Below are 24,662 nucleotides of genomic sequence, written 5' to 3'. Positions count from 1 at the left end.
ATCAAAAATAGCTTAGATAGAAGGAAAAAAGACTTGAATACCCAGGGTAAATAATTAGTGGTAAAAAAATAATAATAAATTTAAATAAATTAAAAGATATAGCCGTTAAAAAAAAACACTTTCACGCTAAAATACATATACATACCAAACAACCTTTATATATACATACAGGGGTCGGACAAAATAATGGAAATACCTTAAAATTTCAAACAAATTTATTTTAATTGAGAGTAAGACCACCTTCGGCAGTAATTACAGCTTGAATTCTACAAGCTATGGACTCATACAAAGTTTGAATTGTTTCCAAAGGAATTTTTGTCCACTTATCACCTAAAACAGTCTCCAGCTCTTGTAGTGATGATGGTGGAGGATATCAGCTCCTTACTTGATTTTCTAAAATGCACCATAAATGTTCAATAATATTGAGATCTGTGAACTGTGGTGGCCAGATTAGATGTTCAACTTTCAAGATTGTAGCCCTCTCATGAAATCTGGTTTTGTGCAACTCCCAGTGAACAGCTTTTGTGGGAACTGGGTTCTCAAGGTGGTCATTAAGCTCTGCAGTAATTCTGGGAGCTGCACTTTTGTGATCCTTTCTAACAATTCACGTAAGAGTCCGACGGTCCCTATCTGTAAGTTTTGGTTTTCTTCCGGAGTTTTATTTCGACGAGGTTTTCCCCTCTTTCTCAAAGGCTGTCAGTACTTTCGAGACAGCACTTCTTGATACACCAAACATTTTGGCTGTTTTCATTATGCTAGTGCCTGCCATATGAGCACCAACAATTTGACCTCTTTGAAAGTCCGATAGATCTGTCATGTTAATGAATTTTAATTACCTTTTTCTGATGATATCTGAAAAAAAAAAAAACAGCAATTTTAGCAAAACACATTAAGCAACACTAATAATAAATCAAAAAACATAAAAGTAAACAAGCTTTTGACAGTTTTATAGATATTTCAAAATTATGATGCTATGTGTTTCCATTATTTTGTCCAACCCTTGTATGTACACTAAACATACAGGCCAACTTCCAAATCATCTTACTTTCTACTTCTATCTATTTTCCCTTTGTCTTTCTAATTTTGTATCTTTTTTCTCTCTCCCACCACTTGTTATTCTCTGATTTTCTTTCTCCCTCCTGTAACAACTAAGTTGTATAAGCATACAGCAGGAGGTATTATGCGCGCGCATGTGTGTGCATGAATACATATATATTGCATTTGTATATATTCATGTTTTGCCTATATTTGTCTGTATATGTATGTAGCCATGTACCAACGCCTGTATGTTGTATGTATATATGTATATACAGGTTGTTTGGTATGTGTATATACTGCTAAATGTATATGTATTTTAGTGTGAAAGTTTTTTTTAAATGGATATATCTTTTAATTGATTTAGATTTATTATCATTATTTACCCCGAGTATTCAGGTCTTTTTTCCTTCTACATAAGCTATTTTGATTTAAGTAATAGTTTTGTGATATTTTTGCTGCTTTTTAATAAAGTGTGTGTGTGTATGTGTATATATATATATATATATATATATATATATATATATATAGATATATGGTCGTTGTCTACTCCTTACACAGAGTTTGACCACCTCCTGCACCTACACCTTAGCCCTTTCATGGCGTCTGATGTGGCTTTTTAAACCAGACAATGTTTTGAAAAAACACCCACACAGATTGCACTTCTGATTTGTACTACCAATACCTGCAGGTATGTTCTGCTCATTGTGGATCCTACCATGTCTTTTAAGACCCCCATTGGATTTGCAAACCCGCTGGCACACACCACATTCAAACGTGAGCACAGACATATAATCAGAATAGCTGGTTGAAGTTTGTTTTCCATGGGTTCGCAGGTGAGATTTGAGGCCAGCCAAAGACAGACATGGTCTGTCATAGACTGTGCATATATATATATATGTGTGTGTGTGTGTGTGTATGCATGTATAGTAACAAAGTATTTTCGATTGTTTGGGAAATAATTATTAAAGCAAAAGCTTATAGAATAGGTGATAATAGATGTGACCTTTGTGTGGAAGACATGTGCCAAATTCACTCTCAGAAACACTATACAGGAACAGGCTATGAGATGTCCACACTGGATAAAATATACATTTAAATGATTTAAAGGAACATAACTTACAATCTATAGTAATTATACTAGTCAAATTAATTATTATGATATTTATATAAATAATACTAATAAATATAATTATTATAATAATAACAATAATATTATTGAGGATATGAACTCAAAATAAATGAAGTACCTCTAAATGAATGATGTACTTAATACAGTAAAATGTAAATAAAACTGCTATAATTAATTGTAATATGACTAAACATTTTATAAACCAAGCTTCAACTGTGATACCTGTAGAGGAGATTATAAGACCAGAATTCTATTTGATTTAAAAAGTAATGCTGTCACCTTCAACTGAATACCAATGCAGGAAGCTTGTTTGAATTAGTTTACTTTGAAAACGTCGTAAGTGATGGATCCATGAGGAAATTGCCATGACTAGGATGCATAATTGCATATAGAGCAATGAGTAGTTGCTGTAGTAGCAACATATGTTGGCCATTACTATATATGATGTAGATAAATCTCCACTCTCCTCTTGATCTTCAATTATTTATATATATATACACACACACACACACACACACATATATATATATATATGCATATATGTATGTATATAGGAATATATATATAGATGTGTGCATGTGCATGCATGTGTGTATGTATGCATGTATTAGTGGTAGTGTGAAAGTTAAATTGCCATAAAGGAATTGAGTCTAAATAAATCATATACTCTACAACATAAATTGAGTACTCTTCCTCATTCATTTATCAAGCACATCAGAGCACACTAAGTGTATATGTGTGTGTATACACTATATATATATATATATATATAGTCACACACTCATACATTCTTACAATATTTACTTATTCTCTTTTTATTTCTCACTCTTGTACTGTTGAAATCATATCCCAATTTGCATGTGAAGAACTGCCTTCCTTCCTTAAAACACAAGCTCTGTTCAGTACAAAACTGAAACTACTTGAATTTTTTTTTTTTTTAATATTTGTCTTCGAATCTAAGAAATGTAGTATTGATTTCTTTATTGTTTTGTTAAACTCTTTCTTTGGCACCAGTATGAATACATTGCCCGACATTTATCTTTTTAGTGCACTTTATATTTTACAGTCTCATTCATTGCAGCTTTATGTATTTGTTTAGTTTTATTTTTAGTCTTTTTCTTGGTAAAGGGAAGGTTGGGCACAAATTGTAATAAAAAGTGATAGAGAGAAATGTTCTTCATTTCATTTCTAGCTATTTGCCTATTCAAAATTTTTCCTTAACTTATTTGATTTTGTTTTCGCTTTCTCAGTCTGTATCTATCTGTCTGTCTGACTGTCTGCTTCTTTCTTTCTCTCTATCTAACTATCGGTCTATCACATTCTCTCTTCACCATGGTTTTATGATTATAAAGTTCACATCAGAATTTTATACTTCCAGGAATGAGTCCCACTGTATGAAACCTTAGGCAAGTGAGTTTTGCTGCACTCATGAGTTGCACTCAATCTTGTTGGTGCAAGTGGTTACCACGAAATTCTGTAGAAGTCTGTCAGAGGGACCGTGACTGTTGTTAGATAGATCACTTAACCCTTTTGATACCAACCAACCTATTGCCTTTGTATTTATGACACAGACCCCAGTCTTAAAGATCTCTAAATTTAATCTTCAATCAAAATTTCATGTTAATTTAGTTTCTGAACACCTGCTTGATAATAAGTCATTTTTTCATTAAACCCTTAATTATTCAAAGAAATTAATATAAACAAATGCTGTATATTTCAACAGAGCTATGATAACAAAAGGATTTAAACCACCAAATAGCTTTTAGGTGCTTTTAGCTGCAGGCTTCTGATCCAGGTCTCCAGTCTGAGAATAACCTGACATAAATTCTTTGTTTCTTGTAAGATTTATAGAAGTCATGTCAAATCTTTGTAAGCACTGCCTTTTCTTGTCTTACTATATTATATAAGAAAAAAGCAATTATTTTTCTCCTCATTTTCTCTCTCTCTCTCTCTATCTATCTATCTTTCTCTGTCTATTTGTCTATCTCATTCTCTCTTCACCATGGTTCTGACTCAAAAATTGCTGGCTTTGTGCCTAAATTAGAAACAGTTATTATTAATATTATTATAAAGGCGGCAAGCTGGCAGATTCGTTACACACTGGGCAAAATGCTTAATGATATTTCATTCATCTTTATGTTCTGAGTTCAAATTCTGCTGAGGGCGACTTTAGCTTTCATCTTTTCAGGGTTGATAAAATAGGTGCTAATCTGAGTACTGAGATCAATGTAATTAACTAACCCACTCTCACCAAATTTCAGGCCTTTTGCCTAAAGTAGAAAGGATAATTATTATTTTCACATTGGACTGGCAGAATCATTAATGTTTCAGAGAAAATGACATGTATTTGTTAAGGTTTTTTTACATTCTCAATCCAAATCCTGCTGAAATTATTCTGAGATTGATAAAATAAGATACTAGTCAAATAGTTTATTGATGTTTCATCATTGTTGTAACTTCTCCATGCTGCATACCGATCAAGGGGTCTGCTGCAAGCTGTCCAACTGACTATGACTATATGCTAAGTGGTTTCAGAACCATCTGCAGCCACTAAGGGACATGTTCAACTGACGAGCATTTTTTTTCTTGTCCATCTTTATTTTTGTGTTCAAATTCCACTGAAGTCAACTTTGTTTCCATTCTTTCAAGGTCTATAAAATAAGTACCAGCTGGGCACTTGGGTTGACCTAATGATTTTCTTCTTCCTTTTTGCCTAAAACTAGAAAGAATTATCATTATTATCATTATTTTATTATTGCAAAGAAAATTTTTTTTTTGAGTGAAGCTTTTCATTATATATATGTACATGTCACAAATATTTGATATACATTGTAAGTAAAATTCATTGAGTAAATATAGTAATCTATCTACTATTATGAGAATTACATTATAATCTACTTTTATAAATAATCTCTTACAGGCTGGGTATGTATGGCTGGAGAGGTGAAAAGAACTGTGGAGAAACAAAGCGAAGATCAGATGAGTTAGTAACTGCAGGCCAGTGTGAACAGGTAGGTAGGTGTTTCATGTTATCTGATATAAGTGTTGAATGTTATACTGAAATTTTACACAGCTTAGCTGCTACAATGTTGTACTTGACTGCATTAACTAATGAGATTAGATGATAGAGCTTTAAACTGTTGAAATCATCTTCTAAATGCTGTTCTGTCTTGAATACTAATACATGCTTACATAAGTGTACATGCACATATATCAAAAAAGACATGCATAAATAATTAGCACACATTTCAACATAAACATGAGAGTCTAGAAAGTGAGAGGAGGAGAGAGAATTGAAGGATGGCAGAGAATATTAGAGAGAGAGAGGAAGAGAAAGAGCGAGAGAAATTGACAGGCAAATAGATAGAAAGAGAGTGACATGTACAGACATACGAAATGGAAAATGTGTGCATACAAAGAGAGAATCAGATGGGAATAAAATGTGAAAGAATGATAAAGTCAGTCATAAATTGTGTGTGTGTTTGCATGTATGTGTATGAATAAAACAGAGAGAGAGAGAGAGAAATGGGAGAAAAGAAGAGTGAAAATAAGAAACTGAACAGAGAAAAAGAGATGAGTTTGTGTCAGATAAATATATTTTTTAACTACACTTGTGTACCTTTAGAAATATATAAACATATAAACATTCATAATGACTATAGGCATGGGTGTGTGGTTAAGAAGTTCACTTCAGAAACATTCAGTCAGGGGTTCAATCCCACTTCATGAACATTGTTGGCTGCTGTCGTATACTGTAGCTGTGAGTTGACCAATACTTGCAGATGAAATTAGGGGGAAAAAAATATAGAAACCACTACACTATATGCCCGTGGGCATATGGTATAGTGGTTAAGAGCACGGGCTACTAACCCCAAGATTCCAAGCAGCAACCTGAACAATAACAATAATGATAATAATTAATTCGTTTTATTGGCCACAAGGGCTAATATCAATTAAAAACATGTAAGGACAAAGACAGGACGAAGGTTACAAAAGGTTTTGTCCCAAAAGGTAGGAAAGTTCGTCTAAACAGAGGAAGAAAACGGAGAAAGATATAACAAATAAATAGATAAATAAATAAATAAATAGAACTCCCAAAGGGGGAGGCACTTCGAAAAAGGAAAGGTTACACATGGAAAAACCCATAAAGCTACGGGAGCCTGGTCAGAAAAAATAAGAAAGGGGTATAGAGCCCTTTCTCCTTTTACATTACCTTTTTTTTTTTCTACAGGTGTATTCTCAATAATCATCATCATCATCATCATCGTTTAACGTCCGCTTTCCATGCTAGCATGGGTTGGATGATTTGACTGAGGACTGGTGAAACCGGATGGCAACACCAGGCTCCAATCTAATTTGGCAGAGTTTCTACAGCTGGCTGCCCTTCCTAACGCCAACCACTCAGAGAATGAGAACCCAGGTTCGAAATTTCCCCAAGACACCTGAAGAAGGCTGGAGGGAATGTTGTGTTAACAACAAACAAGATGAGGACAAATATCCGTCGAATGTAAATAATGTAAATAATATACGTAGTTCCTCATCTCTTAAATATAGAACTAGAAACCTGTTGTTCATACATACATGTTTGATTGATTGATTTTATATTTCTGTTTGGTGGACATTAAGTGATGCTGCTGTTGATGGTGATGCTATACATAAGCTTTTGGACCACATCTCCAGTTTGAGGATACCTTCCTCCCTTTCACTCTTTCTCCATTCTTCCTACTTGTCTCAGGAAATCTGAGAAGGGTCATTGATTCTGCCCTTCCACCCAAGCAAAAAAACAAAAAGACCTACACTCTGACTTTTGTTTATAAAACATAACCTGTTTTTTTTCTGGGACAACTTTTCAGAGGAAAGGAGATATATTCCTTATAAGCCACTTGATGCAGAATTTCATGTAAATACATTCTTTCATGCAGTTTTATTCATCCTTGTTTGCTTCTAGGCAATATATTATACATTGTATTTGTATATGCATGCAAGGTGCAATCTGTTTTAATATGTTGGCACTCCATCACTTACGACGTCGAGGGTTCCAGTTGATCTGATCAACGGAACAGCCTGCTCATGAAATTAACATGCAAGTGGCTGAGCACTCCACAGACATGTGTACCCTTAACGTAGTTCTCGGAGATATTCAGCATGACAAGGCTGACCCTTTGAATTAAAGGCACAACAGAAACAGGAAGTAAAATTGAGAGAAAGTTGTGGTGAAAGAGTACAGCAGGGTTTGCCACCATCCCCTGCCGGAGCCTCGTGGAGCTTTTAAGTGTCTTCGCTCAATAAACACTCACAATGCCTGGTCTGGGAATCGAAACCACGATCCTATGACCACGAGTCCACTGCCCTAACCACTGGGCCATTGTGCCTCCACTGTTTTAATATACATATAAAATATATATATGCATACTTTCAGGCATAGCTTTGTTCAATCTTATATACTTTCAGACAATCAGTTATACATGTTATTTGTACATGCATGCAAAATCAGTTCTCATGGCTTAAATATTAGCTTCACTGATTTTGAGTAATGTGAAAGCCAAGATCATCATCTTTATCATTATCATCACCACCACCACCATCATTGTTGTTATCATCATCATCATCATCACCATTATCCTCATTACCACCACCATCATCATCACTACCAATATTATCATCATCATCAACACCACCATCCTCCTCATCAACACCTTTGCCAGCAGCAAATTAATTTTTATACATATTCAGATTAGTTAATTGTTTATTATTACCTCTAATAGCCACCACACCTCTTGTATGAACAAAAATTAATTACTAAGGTTTTTCAATATAAAGTGATTGATATTAAATAATCATATAACAATTTAAGACTTAACAGAAACAGGTTTAATAACAGAAATTGATTTACATTTCTAACACATACTAGATAACAATGTTTACCGATTACTTCCAGAGCACCAGCCAATCTCAAGTTATTTATCATCATCATCATCGTTATCATTCATCATCATCATCGCTTTAACGTTCACTATGCCATGCTTGCACACTTTTTTTTTTTTTGAGCCACTGAAGCATTCTGTATCAGTGTTATGCAGCTGGAATGCTGTGGCTCACTGGTGTTCTACAAGACAATGCTAGGTATGCTGCAGTGTAACTTGAATATAATTTTTTTCCTATACTTTTAGTTATATCTTTTGTTCAGGTGTGCCACCGAATTCTAAAAAGAATATAAGTGTACTGCAAGTGGGAAAAGGTTGCGGAGCAATGCTCTATATGGTCAGTTTGACCTCCTAGAAATAGCTGCCAAACTCTTCATGTTTTACTTAATATTCCTATTTATAAGTTTAGTCTAGAATCAAATTTCATCATACACATACGTAGATGCTCTTCTTGGTACCTTCCACAATTTTGCCACATTAAACTTATTTTTTGTGACCAACTGAAGGACTCTGTATGATCAATTTGACTTCCTAGAAATAGCTGCCAAATACTCCCTCAGTCAATGCTAACCAAAACAGAAAAGGACTTATCAGATAATGTAAATCAGTGGTTCCCAATTTTTTTTCAGGGTGCCACCCCCTTGGCTCCTTGTTCACATTCCTAGTACCCCCTCCCCACCCACCACCACACACATATAGACCTCTTTCTTCAACTAATTCAAAACATCAGTATTTCACAAATAAAATTTACCCAAGTTAACCCATTATTTTAAGGGGATTTTTAAATCCATCACCCACTTTTGGCCACTCTGTTATTGCCCCGCTTTTCTTCAATGCCCCCTGGACCTTTCCCCCCACCCCTCAGGGGCAGTACCACCCACTTTGGGAACCACTGATGTAAAGCCTGGCTGCATTGTGCTAATGAGAAAGTTGCAATGGCCATGTCTATAATGCATTTAATTACAGGTCTGTTCAATCAGAGTTGACCTAAGGTTAAAGAACAATGATAACAACATATATAAAGCTACTCTTCAGGTTTCACTTAATATTCCTATTTACATGTTTAGTCTAGAAGCAATTTCATCATAGACATACTTCGATGCTCCAGAAGCAAACCTTCCACAATTTTGTCACATTAAACTTATTTTTGTGAACCACTGAAGGAGTCTATGTTGTCAGTTGACTTCCTCGAGATAGCCACCAAACTCTTCATGTTTCACTTAATATTCTTATTTATTTGTGTAGTCTAGAAGTAATTTCATCATAGACATACTTAGTGCTCCAGGGTCAAACTGTCTTGATACCTTTCACAATTTTGTCACACTAAATTTCAAAGAAGGTGCAATGCATATTTAGAGAAAATAAGCAGTATTATGTTCCCTATATGTGCTAGTGTCATGAAAAATGCACTTAGTACATGATGTAAAGTATGTAAAGTGGAGTGTATCAGGAAGGGTATTCAGCTGTAGAAATCATACCAAAGCAAACATTAGAGTACCATGTAATTCTTGGACTCGTTGGACCCTGTCAAGCTGCCCAGTGCAAGCCATTATGGAACATGGGTGTTAAATTATGATGATAAGTACTTGTAGGGTCATGGTATTTTGTTATACAACCATAGTATTCTATAAAGTATATTAAACGTTTTTATAAGTCAATACCGTTGCCAGTACCGCCTGACTGGCCTTGTAGGGTTTTCGAGCGAGATCGTTGCCAGTGCCCCTGGACTGGCTCTTGTGCGGGTGGCACATAAAAGACACCATTTCGAGCGTGGCCGTTTTCGTGCGGGTGACACGTAAAAGCACCCACTACACTCTCTGAGTGGTTGGCGTTAGGAAGGGCATCCAGCTGTAGAAACTCTGCCAAATTAGATTGGAGCCTGGTGTAGCCATCCGGTTGCACCAGTCCTCAGTCAAATCGTCCAACCCATGCTAGCATGGAAAGCGGACGTTAAACGATGATGATGATGATGAATACCAGGAATGTGCTTAATATGTAAAATTGATACATCTAATAATGTTACACCACTATATTTTGTGGCTATTTAAGTGAGGTGTTCGTGGATGATTATTGGATTAGATGGTGTCTGATGAAGGAGGAAAAACTCTTGAAATATGGCATATATGCCCATTACACATTTTTTATCTTTGATCTCATTGTTTACATCTGACATCCCAGATATGAAATGTCATAACAAAATCACTGCTACCTATAATTTCTAGAGAAAATCTGTAAAGATAACCTTAGCAAATTATGACGAGGATGATAAAATGTGTGACAGTTGTTAGAAATGGCAGCCAATTCATCCTCAAATTACATTCCACTATCTGAAAAGAAAAAAGAAACTGATGTATTGTGTTATATAGTATTTGTTATATTTTGTATGACAAAATATAAAAGAAACATAATTATCTAGACTGGCTTGTTTTTGATCAATGACCTATTTGATCATGTTTGAAATTAAATTACAATGAAAATTATGGTTAACTGGACACTGGACCTATTTGACAGAAATCTAGAAAAATCCATTATAGTTCCACTAGCCAGTCTCGTCTTGTGATAGATTTAGTTCAGGTCAGTAAAATAGGACTGGAATTATTGGAGAGAATAATTTAAAGACCCACTTGAGACAATCGCCTGCTTAACAGATCAGTAAGTGTGAAGAGAAGTTATACAAGACACGAGAAAATGGTAGGAAGGCAATATATGTGTGTGTGTGTGTGTATATATATATGTGTGTGTGTGTATATATATATATATATATACACACACACACCTATATATGCATACACACCTATACACACACACACACCTATATATGCATACACACACACATATACACACACATATCCATACACACACTCACACACACAAGCATATAAGTATTTATATGAAAAAGAACTACATGGGAAAGCGAGATAAGTAAGAAAAAGAAATACTGTTTCATTAAAAGTGAAGCAGAATAGGTTGTACTTAACATTGGAGAGGAGATAAAGTTTGGTAATAAATAAATCATACTGACAGAAGTGTAATTGAATGGAATATGGAAGGACATTTGGTGGACTCTGAAATGGAAATTGTAGATGAGCTTGGATAAACTAAAGTTTAATCAGTATAACTATATTTAACAAAGGAACAGGTCTTATGGTTTAGATATTAAAAAAAATGTGTGATGGATAGCTAAACTGAAATATTCATTGAAGAATAAATGGTACCTATGTGAGCATGCATAAAAGAAATAGATAGATAGGTAGATAGAAATATTGATAGATAGATAGATAGATAATGGGAGAGAGGGAGAGAGTAGTATGTTATAACAGAGACATGCAGGTTATTCAGTTAAAACAGAGAAAAGTTATTTTGTTGTAGAATCACTATCAACTTTTGTATCCACTTTTTCATGCTAACAAGGGCTGGACAGTTTTTTCTCTCAAACTATGCTTTATGGCTGGATGCACTTCCTGTCACCAAACTTTTTATTCATTTCTTATGACAATTATTTTCAATCCAAGATACACATGATAAGACATTTAAATGTAGAGTACTTCCTGGAAATTACAAGGTAAAGTATTGACTGATTGTCAGATTAATAGGCTGTTAAAGTTAGGACTAGCTGAAGAAATTCTGTTGTGATATGGACTTCCTTGAACTATGACAGTTACCAAGGGTGAAAACAAACTAAAGAATCATGGCTTCAGTTTTGAAAATCATATGCATAAAAATTAACATGGTTGAATGATTAGTTTTAATATTAGAAAATAATCACAAAAGAAACACAGGGATTATTTGTATGGGCTGTCCCAGAGTGGAAAAATATGCATGATAAAGAGGAGAAACTGAGAAAAAATGAAAGAAAATGACTTCCATCATCATCGTCATTATTTTACTGTTCAATTTTCCATGCTGAGTCACGCAGAATTTATTAAGGCAGGTTTTCTACAGCCAGATGCCCATTTTGGCACCATTTCCAAGTAAGGCAATATTTTACTATGGCCAAGTATGATTTCACAGAATATTGGAGACGAAGGACACTACTTACATTACAGTGACACTTGTTTACATCTATCATGCAATGTCAATGCAAAGAAATAATAACACACACACGTGCACACACACACACATATACATGTACAAACACATACATATCTATCTATCTATCTATCTATCATACACATATATATACATATATGTATATATATGTATGTGTATATATATATATATATTTATATATATATATATATATATATATATATGGATCTAGTTCAAAACGGGGGCACCAGTATTTTCTTAACGAAACACTTTGAAACTTGGGACACTGGTAGAATGTGTCATATAAAACATCTTTTTCTCTTAGTCTTCTTAACAAAAAAACGTACATCGCAAGTTATTTCATGTTAAAGTTGTCGTATTTCTGTAATTTCAACCAATGACTGACGTCCATTCAGTCGAATACAGTAAGTGCTGACTACGTAAACAAACGATTCTGGCGGTGATAAAATTATTATTTCCTTGTCAAAAAATGGTTGAAGCATATTAGCAGTAGGGTTAGGGTTAGGCAGTAGCTAATAAACCTTTCATACAGTTCAGGCAGATGTTAACGAAATAAACACGCGTGAAAGAAAATGAAAAAAGCAAATGTTGTACACATACAGTTCAGGCAGAGGTTAACGAAATTATAAATGGAGATTAAATACGCTTTACACCACTTAAACTGCCAAAGGAGTAACTGTAAACAGCTGAATACTTGTCAGTGATTGGTTGAAATTATCGAAATAAGACAATTTTTTACATGAAATAACTCCGAATACAAAAATTTTTTTCTGTTCTATAACACAGAATAGATAAGTATACGAAGTTTGAAAGTCTTTCGGTACCAAAAACACTACATAAAACATAAATGAAAACTGGTGCCCCCGTTTTGAACTAGATCCATATATATATATATATATATATATATATATATATAATTGCTATAAACAATAGTTTCTAATGTTTCACCAAAAAAGAAAAATTACAAATGTCACTAAATGCAACTAGGATGTTAGGAAACACCTACATTGCTAGAAATAAGAGCTAAACTGCTCTAATGCTGTAGTTAATGCACATGAATGAAAGCATATACACTAAAAGGGAACGTAATTGTCCAAAAAGTGCCAATCAAGAATTCTTGATTTGGACATGTCAGTTTTGACAATTTCTGTTGCCTCATCAGTTAATAGGATTTGTGTTTTCATCATCCAAATAATTGGAGGATTTAGCAATTCACTAATGTGCATATATAAAATTAACAGGGACCATAATCATCCAAAAAGTGCCCATCAAAAATTCTTAATACTGACATGTCAGTTTCAACAGTTGTGGCAGTCAGTGCATTAGGCCCTATAATATTTATTGACAGCAAGCTGTAACTTAGATCAGAATTGGCCCCTTAGACCATGAAGTTGCCAGGCAGGTCAGGGCACTGAGCCCTGTAATTCTTATTAACAGCAAACCACAGCATAGATTAGAATTAGGCCCCTAGACTCATGAGTCTCTCAGGCAATTATCCAATGTGCCCATGTGGTACCAGCTTGAGCAATTACATAAATACTCTGTGATTCATTTGCACTGATTGAAATTGGTGATGTAGTTGAATAGTAGTTTAAAATAGGTGAACAAAGCAATTACAGGAAAAGGAGAAACTGGTGACGAGTGTAAGCAAAAACAGAATACAACACTTTTTGTCCAGGCATGGTTGTGTGGTTTAGAAGCTCATTTTGCAACTAAAATGGTTTGGGGTTTAGTCCTAGTGCCCAATACCTTGGGCAAAAGATTTTTACTATAGCTCGAGGCCAACGAAAACCTTGTAATTGAATTTGTTGGACAGAAACGGTGTGGAAACCTGTCATATATATATATATATATATATATATATATATATATATATATATATATATATATATATATGTTGTGTATATATTTGTGTGGCTTGTTTACCTCTCAATAACTTAGTAGTTTAGCAAAAGAGATTAATAGAGTAAGTACCAGACTTTAAAAAGTATCAGGCTCAATTTGTCTGGCTAAACCCTTGAAGGTGGTGTCTGAGCTTGGCTACAGTTCAATGACTCAAACAAATAATAACAAAGATAAACTAGTAAAATATCTGGAATATTTGTTCCAGACCAAACATCTCTGTCTGAAAGTGCTAACGAAATTTGCCTCATTTTAGGTTACTACGTCTAATAAATGATATTGATGAGGAAGAAAGCTAACATTTCAGAACTATATAAGGTAGAAAATTAGAAAAGGAATTTCTTATTTCCAACATCTGTCTCTGGCATCCTGCCTAAGTGAAATTTGCTGTTTGTCAGTTGATAGATAAAAGACGTGCAGTAATATTTACTGATGATTAAGGCTGGCCTCAGACCAAATATTTGTGGTAACCATACTTCCTCAGTTTTATCTGGAGACATGTCATGTCGGAAGCTGATCACAATGTCTTTGTTAAAATGTATTTATAAGAAAAAGCTTCAAGATTATGTAGACCAGAATTTCGATATTATCATATTTGTGATTCATTTACAAAGCACACATACATAAACATAAACATACTGTATGTGTGTGCATGTGTTTGTTTGTACGTTTAAGAGTAAACAGTGGTTGCTTTAAGGAGACCCAGGATTTTTAGAATTGTTTTTTTATTTTGGAGTTTTGTAAGAGTATTGGTAGGTTTGTCACTATAGTGTGGAAAATGTTGGTCACTCCTGAATTATGTCTATTGATAAATAGAATAGCATTTTCTTCAATATTTTTCAAAAGTGTCCTCGGTTGTATGATGTCTAGTTTCATTGCCTTTATAATTCTATCATTTATTAATTTTAAGGAGTAAATCTGTTTTTTCCTTAGGAAGACTTTGAGTTCATTGAGTTAAATTTGATGCATTTTCAGATCAACTACTGTTGCACAGACACATCTTACTATACTATATGGAGTGTTACTTTTGATGTGTGAAGGATGGCAGGAGTAGGAGTTCAAATACTGGTGTGTGTCTGTTATTTTGTAAAATATATCCATTGTTAGAGTGGAGTCACATATTTTCATGTAAATATCTAGGAACAGTAAGTCATTATGACTGATTTCTGTCAGGAATTTGGTAGATGGTTGAAGGGTGTTTAGAATGTTATTGAATATTTGCAGATCATCATTTGATTTCTCTCAAAAGTTAAAACAGTCAAGGAGGAAGTGTTTCCACTTTTCCATGACATGTGTTCTTGAAATTTTGGTCAAACGTTTTCTCTACTTCTACTATTTTTCTACTAAAAAACTCATAACCAGGTAAATGTATGAGGGTGTAAATTTTGTCACCATAGCTATGCCCTTCATTTGCTATGTTTTACCATCAAAGTTAAATGTGTTCTTCTTTAGAACCATGCATACTGCCTTGGTAACGATATCCATTTTGAAATATATATATATTTTTTTAAATAATTTAGAGAAGAACCACCATGGTGTAACTCGCACGAAGAAGGAGATCAGACACCATCAATAAAAGTGTACTATACAAAACTAGTTTAAAAATCTAAAAAATGCAAGAGAGAATTTATAATATATAAAAATCTTTGAAATATTGGACTAAGAATTAAAATCGGTTACGTTTAAGAGACGAAAGTGAGAGAAAGACAACGCGCGTTTCATGGCCACATAACAGTGGGAAATATCTGGTCAATCTACAGTGAATCGAACAAGATAGATACCACCCAATATGAGGACACTCTTCAGGTCCGGTAACTTCAAAACCGTATCTTAAATTTTAAAATGCTTAAAATAAGAAAAGTATAAAAATCTGTCCGTTTAAGCAGCATTTAGTACAAAGGAAATTGTCAAGGTTTTATAATAAAACACATCAAATAGCAATAAATATCTGTCAAATTTAAGGCATAAAACGTCAATTGGAGAGATAATATCTGTAGAAAAGGAAACGTATATAACGAAAGTGTGATTAGCTAGTAAAGGGAAAAAACCGTGCAAGAATATAAGGAAAAAAAAGTCACTTAACTTAACGAGGAAACTTGGTTGACTGAGGTACTATCCAAAGCAAAGAAATGTATACTATGCGTATCACGTGACAAAATGGCGCCTACCATGTGATCACAAATGTTAAACTGACGTTTAGAACTAAAACACGTGAGATACGAGACATCATAGCGTTGTTTTAACCTGGTTCCCGTATGGGATTATTAACCAGGTTTTTTCGTTGTTATTTCTATTATTAGGTTTATAATTTTTATCTTTAAATGAATTATCTGTCCTTGTATTAGTTGATCTATGATTCTTATTATTGCGTTTGCATTTTTTATTAAGCTATTCTTTATTTATAATATCGTAGTTGTCTATGGGAACTTTGTGTTTCTTACCTGTGAGGGCTGTTGAGCCAAGACGATAGAAAAATTATGAACGCTAAGTAGGAGTGTCACGAAGAGACAAAAAACACGTCTGTTCTTGAGGAAGACCAGTGGGCAAAAAGAAAGAACCCCTTTCGTCACGTGTCAGCGACGAGAGAGAGTCAAAGAGGAAGAGGAGGAGTGAGAGAGAGAGAGTGGGAACGGTGAAAGGGAGAGAATAAGGAAAGAGTGGGAGAGAAAAACAGTAAGGATGAAGAACAAGAGAGGGAGAGAGATAATAGAGGAGTGCGCATTGTAATTACAATGCATGTATGTATACATATAGATGTAGGTATGTACATATATGTATGCATATATGCATATATCTATATTATATATATATATATATATATATAAGCAATGTTAATTCTCTAAATGAAGTATTAACAGTAACTGCACGATAAAGTGTAGTATATTGCCACTTAAGTGTGGCTGACCCCTAGGGGTGGATGTTACTGTTGCTTTTAGCCCCAGGAGGACATCTCCTCCAGCTGGCTTATCGACACACGACTGTGTCCTGTTTGCCAAGGGAGTTATCCCTCTCACCTCGACCAGCAGCACGAACGTATCCGGATTTCAGGGTTATTTCCCTTCGTCGGCGTTCGACAGCTGATGACCTTGGTGAGAGAGACAAAAACCTGGCAAACCTTATATCTTCTTTTCCAGTGAAATTCTTCACTGATATTGAAAAGGTGAAAACAAGCAATGTTAATTCTCTAAATGAAGTATTAACAGTAACTGCACGATAAAGTGTAGTATATTGCCACTTAAGTGTGGCTGACCCCTAGGGGTGGATGTTACTGTTGCTTTTAGCCCCAGGAGGACATCTCCTCCAGCTGGCTCATAGGGAGGAAAAGTCATAAGCAAAAAGTTATTGAGTGAAAGTATAATAGTTTGAGTATCATCTATCATCAGATGCAAATAGAAGAGTCCAAGGAACAGAGGAAGAGGGGTAAACAAAGATAGGAGAGGGCAGGAACAAAATTGCATGTGGTTGACTCACATTTTTATGTACAAATATGTATATTTAAATCTACTTTGAAAAAGTGTGAATGCTTCTTCTTTTCTCTTATGTCACTTATTCAAACATTTATCTCTCTCCCTCTCCTCCTCTCTCTCTCTCTCTCTCTCTCTCTCTCTCTCTCTCTCTCTCTCTCTCTCTCTCTCTCTCTCGATAGTTAGTTAGATATATAGATAGATAGATATATTGCTAGAAAAACTATTCCTTAAATCTTGAGAGAATATTTTCATGCAAGGTTCATTTAAAATACTTGATTAATTTTCGTGTAACAGACTCAGATTCAAGCTTTAATATATTTGGAATATAATGCTAATTATATAGCACATGAAAAATAAACCAAAGCATATATAATAAAATAATTGCATGAATATCTCCTTTTTATATTCTACCCTAAAAATGATTGTAAGTTTCTGGCTGGCAACACTCATAAAAATAGAAAACACATCGATGTGGTGCTTTCATCAGAAAAAGAGACAGATATTAGAAAATACATTTATTATATAACCTGGTATTATCTGTAAACATTTGTATGTGTGTGTATCCAGGTAAAACAATGATCAGAAATAGTGAGATATAAACATAATTTTCTTCTAGTGTATTTGTGTCAGTGCAATACAATTAATGTAATCAAGGATTACATAGAATGCTCCGCTGAAAGTTACATTTGTAACATATGGGTGGAGGAGTAGAATCATTAGATTTAACAGGGGAACTGCAGTATTTGTAGTAGCTCTCTACATTCTGTGTTTAAATTCCACCAAAGTCAACTTTGCCTGTCATTCCTCTGTGGTCTATAAAGTAAAGTACCAGTCAATTCAATCAACTAACCTCCTTCCAAAGTATTACAGGCCCTGTTAGAAATAATGTGGGTGAGTAGTAAGTTCAGAAGTGAAAAAGAAGAACATATAAAGAAAGAGTGGGTCAACACGAATTTGTAGTTGTGCCCCATCATATCCTTTTACTGGTTTCAGTGATTGGACTGTGGTTGTGCTGGAGTACACACATTTCTATCTCAAAATGAATAAACATATTCATTTTTGAACGATTTATTTCTAGAAACAAAATAATGTCATTCAATGCATTTAAATATTTAATCTAGTTTTTAGTAGATGTATGTTGTTGTAGTATATTAACAAGTTCAAAGCACCAGATAGTGCCCACACACATAAAACGGTATGATGAAAGGTGTCTATTTACTTTTGAGATGTCAGTGTATATTGGTATGCAAATTTTGAGCTGGGAACTGCTATATAGTGCTGTGAATGATACCATTTCTGAATCTTGTTGGTGCCAGATACTGCAATACATTGTAGTTCAGACAGAATCCTCTTATGTAGCCTTAAATGAAAATGTCTTCAACAGCAGGTTGTACTGTTATGTTAGTTCTTTCAAGTACCATTCTAAAGATGGATTTATAACTCCGCAGAAACATGGGTAATGAAATCAGTAGTGTAGAACAGAAGGCTCAGCTACCACAGGTCAGAGCAGTGGATATTGGTAGAAATGTTACAGCATTGGCTGAGGTGTATTGTGTTATTGTTCTAGCTCTTTGTATTCTGACTGCAAACTTTACCTCCAATTGTTGACCTTCAATCTTTAGGGACTAAAGTGATACACCTCTGATGTTGGATAGAATGGAGCAATATCTCACGTGCATAAAAAAACGCATGAGCAAACACTGCTCAAAGAAAGATAAATGTGGTCATACTGGGGCAATGTTTTGAAGGGCTGTAGTTGATCAAATAAACCCCCATACTTAATTTAACAATCTCTTTCTGTCACACTGCAAGTTATGAGAAATAAGCACAGAAGACCAGTTTTTTGAAATGCTGTGAATAGAGAAACAGATTTCAGAAAGACACACATGCATACAACACACACACTGCAGGCTTCCACATAGTTTCTGTCTACCAACTTCACTCACAAGTATTAGTCAGCTCAAAGCTATAGTAGAGATATTTGCTTGAGATACCTAGACCATGTGGTTTTGTAGCAATATCTGTATCTATAGGCTTGAAAAGAAATATCATCATAGTTAATCAGACTTTCTACATTTCAAAATCCTTTTTACAAAATATATTTCTCTATTTTAGATAGTAGGATCTGATTTAGGTGGAAAGGGATGAAACTGCTAAATCTAGCAGTTTAAGTTACTCTTTAGAAGCACTCTTGAATTATTAATAACCAAAAGTAAAAGATTTTAAAATTAAATAACTGATAAATTGACTTAGTTAACACTTATTTATGACTTATTTACAGCACTTATTTAGCTAATGTATCTAATGATAGTTAAATATTTATGAAATGAAGATTTCGTTGGTTGGTATCAATATGCCTTAAAGCAACAATACTTTAATGTGATTCTTATTTACTTCTCATTAGCAACAAGATGAATTAGTCATTCATAAAGGACACAGCTTCCAGCATTTGGCAAGATCAGTTGATTTAGTAAAGAAATTATAATAATATCCATCATGTCATCCATCATATTTCCATTTCCTTTCCATACTTTTTGTTTTAATATTAATTCTGTAAGAAATGCACTGTTAAACACCTCAAAGACCTTATGACTGTTGCCAACATTTGGTTATTATCACTGATTTTAATTATATTTCATACTAGATGGACACTTTTTAGTAGTTAGCAAAAGACAGGTGTACCAAACAAGATTTCAACAGCAAATGGAGATTCGATATACATATGCACAAAATGCACACTCAAGTGTTAGATTAGTTGCTATAATAATTAGGTTATCATAAACTATGCTACATCTATTTCTTTTTAAATCACTTTGTCTTCTTTCACATTCTTTAATACAAACAATCTCACTATTTTGTTGTGATAGATAAATAGATAGATAGATAGATAGATACAATCAATAAAAGTTTCTCCAAAGCACCTCTCCATCACAACCCACTCTAAAACCTAATTACCACTCCATTCAAACCCACATACCCAAGGAAGATTTTAATTCAACAGAGATTATATAAGGCCAAACATAAACTTCAATGCATTGCAGCCCAATGATTGCCTAAGTGGCCAAAACTTCAAAGTCACTGTCAATAATATTCTTGTTTAAAAACAATATATCTTTTTACCAGTTACAGTCATTGGAATGTGGTCATGCTGGTGCACACACACACTACTGTTTCAAAAATGAATAGACACATTTGCTTTTGAGCGATTTATTACTGGAAACAAAAAAATGTCATTCAATGCATTTAAATACCTAATCTAGTTTTTTGTAGACATGTGTTCTACATAATACATTAACAAGTTTGAAGCACCAGGTAGTGTCCACACAGATTAAATGTATTATATGAGATGTCTTTTTACTTCTGAGATGTCTGTGTATATTGGCATAGAAATTTTGAACTGAAAACTGTTATATAGTGCCATGAATGACACCATTTTTTAAATCTTGTTGGTGCTAGATACTGCAGTATATTGTAATTCAGGCAACAACCTCTTATGTAGCCCTAAATGAAAATGTCTTCAAGAGTAGGCTGCACTAATATGCCAGTTCTTTCAAGCACCAGTCAAAAGAAAATAGAACAGTGATCTCCAGACACATTAGGCAACAAAGAATAAATAGATAAAGAAAGAAAAAGATAAGACTCTAAGACAACATGACTAGACCTTGTTTGAGGATTAGCCTGCAAAAGCCAGGGGACAACTTAAGTATAAGAGAGAAATGTATTTCACCACTCTAAGCAATTTTTTCTTTATTTTTGTGTATATTGGTGTACAAATTTTGAGCTGGAAACTATTATATAGTGCCATGAATTATTCTATTTTTATATCTATTTGGAGCTAGATACTGCGATATATTGCAGCTGAAGTGCAGTGTATTGCAGTTCGGACTGCATCTTTTTATATAGCTTCAAATGAAAATGTCTTCAAGAGCAGGCTGTGCTGATATATTTGTTCTTTTAAGCACGAGTCTAAAGAAAATAAAACTGTGATTTCCAGGCACAGTAGGCAACAAAGAATGGATAGATAAATGAAAGAAAGAAAAAAGACTCTAAGACAACATGAACAGACCGTCTTTGAGGATCAGTCTGCAAAAGCTGGCTCAAAAGAGACAACTTAAGTATAACACAGAAATGTATTTCACCACTCTAAGCAGCTTTTTTTTTCTCTTTACTTGCTAATCTCTAACTGCAGACAGACCTACAGATTCCCTCCAGTGAATTAAACTCATGACTTATGTTGCATAATAATAAGCTAAGGTGTCTTCCTTTCATATCCACTTACGGTTATTGAAAAACCTGTTGAACCATGCCTAATGTCACATGACAACAACATAGCGTTCTCTGCTTTACATCCACTAAAGATTGTTGTATCCACTCAGATTAGCAACTACTTAGCTATTAGCATGAAACTAATGCATGGGTTTAATGCCAAAATTATTAAATATATATATACTTATCAGATTTTTCCATATTCCTGTAAGCACATATTGAGCACATTATGTTTCTTTCACAAAAAAGATGCAGTAAAGCACACCTTGTAGTGTGTATGTATGTGGGGGGGGGGGGGGCACATGCATGTGTTTGTGGATGCCTGCATGTGTGTGCATATGTGTACATGCATGCATATGCATGCATGTTGTTTCTTTTTCCCTTTATCAACCTTTCAAATGTGGGAGGTATTTCTGCCATTCCCTGTAGTTTTATATATGACTGCATATTCCTACACATGCACACACACATACTACATATAAACGCACGTGTGTGCAGGAATATGCAGTCATATATAAAACTACAGGGTGCAACAGAAACACCTCCCACATTTGAAAGGTTCACAAAAGGGAAAAGGAACATCACTTATGAAAAATTAATTTTACTGTTGTTTAAACAAAGGGTTACAGATTTTGTTCATTAGCTAAATGAAAACATCATTAGCACTTGCATAAGTTCATTAGAAACACATAGGTGAAAGTTTAAAATGTGGGAGGTATTTCTGGTGAACCCTGTAAAATAAAACATAAAATGCACTTGGGGAAGAATAATGCTGTTGATGAAGTTAGAAGGTAAAGGTGGCAAGACTATCATAATTTTGAAAAGCAATATTAAATAAACTTATTACACAATTTTGATTACCTAACTATGGACTTTCAGTTGAAACATAACTATTCAGCAAAAATCTGCTCAAGTACAGATCCTTTACAGAAGATTTCACTTTATAAAATTCCACATTCGAATATATACATGCTTGGGTTGGCAGAAAATATGTTGAAAAATGGGAAAAGTGAGTTTGCCAATCTGGAAATATAATTTGTTTTTTTTTTTAGTTTTGCAATGGATATCTTTTGATGTTATCTGTGAATAAGCTGAATCAGCAAATATATTTGGTGTTAACTGTCTGTAAACTATATTTATATAATATTATTATAATTTCATTATCTGTAATGCAGCATAAGTTGTTTTAGTTCTTTTCTTTTATCTGAGTATGTTTTATACATATATATGTATAAAACACACGTGTATGTGTGCGTGTGTGAGAGAAAGAGTATGTGTATGTAGATATATATATACATATATGTATATATATCTATCTATCTATATATATATATATATATATATATATATATATATATATATATATACTTTATATATATATATATATATGTACTTTATATATATATATATATATATATACTTTATATATATATATATACTTTATATATATATATATATATATACTTTATATATATATATATATATATATATATATATATATATATATATATATATATATATATACTTTATATATATATATATATATATATATATATATATACTTTATATATATATATATATATATATATACTTTATATATATATATATATACTTTATATATATATATATATATACTTTATATATATATATATATACTTTATATATATATATATATACTTTATATATATATATATATACTTTATATATATATATATATATATATACTTTATATATATATATATATATATATATACTTTATATATATATATATATATATATATATATATATATATATACTTTATATATATATATATATATATATATATATATATACTATATATATATATATATATATACTATATATATATATATATATACTATATATATATATATATATATATATATATATATACTATATATATATATATATATATATACTATATATATATATATATGTATATATATATATACTTTATATATATATATATATATATATACTTTATATATATATATATATATATATATATATATATACTTTATATATATATATATATATATATACTTTATATATATATATATATACTTTATATATATATATATATATATATATATATATATATATATATACTTTATATATATATATATATACTTTATATATATATATATATATATATATACTTTATATATATATATATATATATATATATACTTTATATATATATATATATATATATATATATATATATATATAAAGTATATATATATATATATATATACTTTATATATATATATATATATATATATATATATATACTTTATATATATATATATATATATATATATATATATATATATATACTTTATATATATATATATATATATATATATATATATATACTTTATATATATATATATATATATATATATATATATATATATATATATATATATATATATATATATATATATATATATATATACTTTATATATATATATATATATATATATATACTTTATATATATATATATATATACTTTATATATATATATATATATATATATATATATATATACTTCATATATATATATATATATATATATATATATATATATACTTTATATATATATATATATATATATATATACTTTATATATATATATATATATATATATACTTTATATATATATATATATATATATATATATAGTGAGATAGAGAGAGATACATACATAACTATACATATGAAGATACATGTATATATGTCTACATACACATACAGTCATATATATATATATATATATATATATATATATACATACACACACACACTTAGATCTCGTATACTTTAGTCAGACTTCATTAGAGCTTCATATCTATTTCTGATG

General features: G+C 32.3%; 1 protein-coding gene across 1 annotated transcript in view; it reads left to right on the top strand.

Annotated features, from left to right (window-relative positions):
• Window positions 1–24,662, top strand: part of LOC106871625 (uncharacterized) — a 587,895-nt gene that overhangs the window by 258,807 nt on the left and 304,426 nt on the right. Inside the window, exon 3 of the mRNA XM_014918237.3 lies at window positions 5,088–5,178. The gene's annotated coding sequence lies outside the window, so the exon portion shown is untranslated. The remainder of the gene's footprint in view (window positions 1–5,087; window positions 5,179–24,662) is intronic.

This window comes from Octopus bimaculoides, chromosome 2 (assembly GCF_046866305.1).
Source record: "Octopus bimaculoides isolate indiv1 chromosome 2, ASM4686630v1, whole genome shotgun sequence".
In the NCBI taxonomy this organism is placed as follows: domain Eukaryota; kingdom Metazoa; phylum Mollusca; class Cephalopoda; order Octopoda; family Octopodidae; genus Octopus; species Octopus bimaculoides.
Note: the sequence above shows the minus strand (reverse complement) of the source record. Positions and strands in the feature narration are given on the sequence as shown.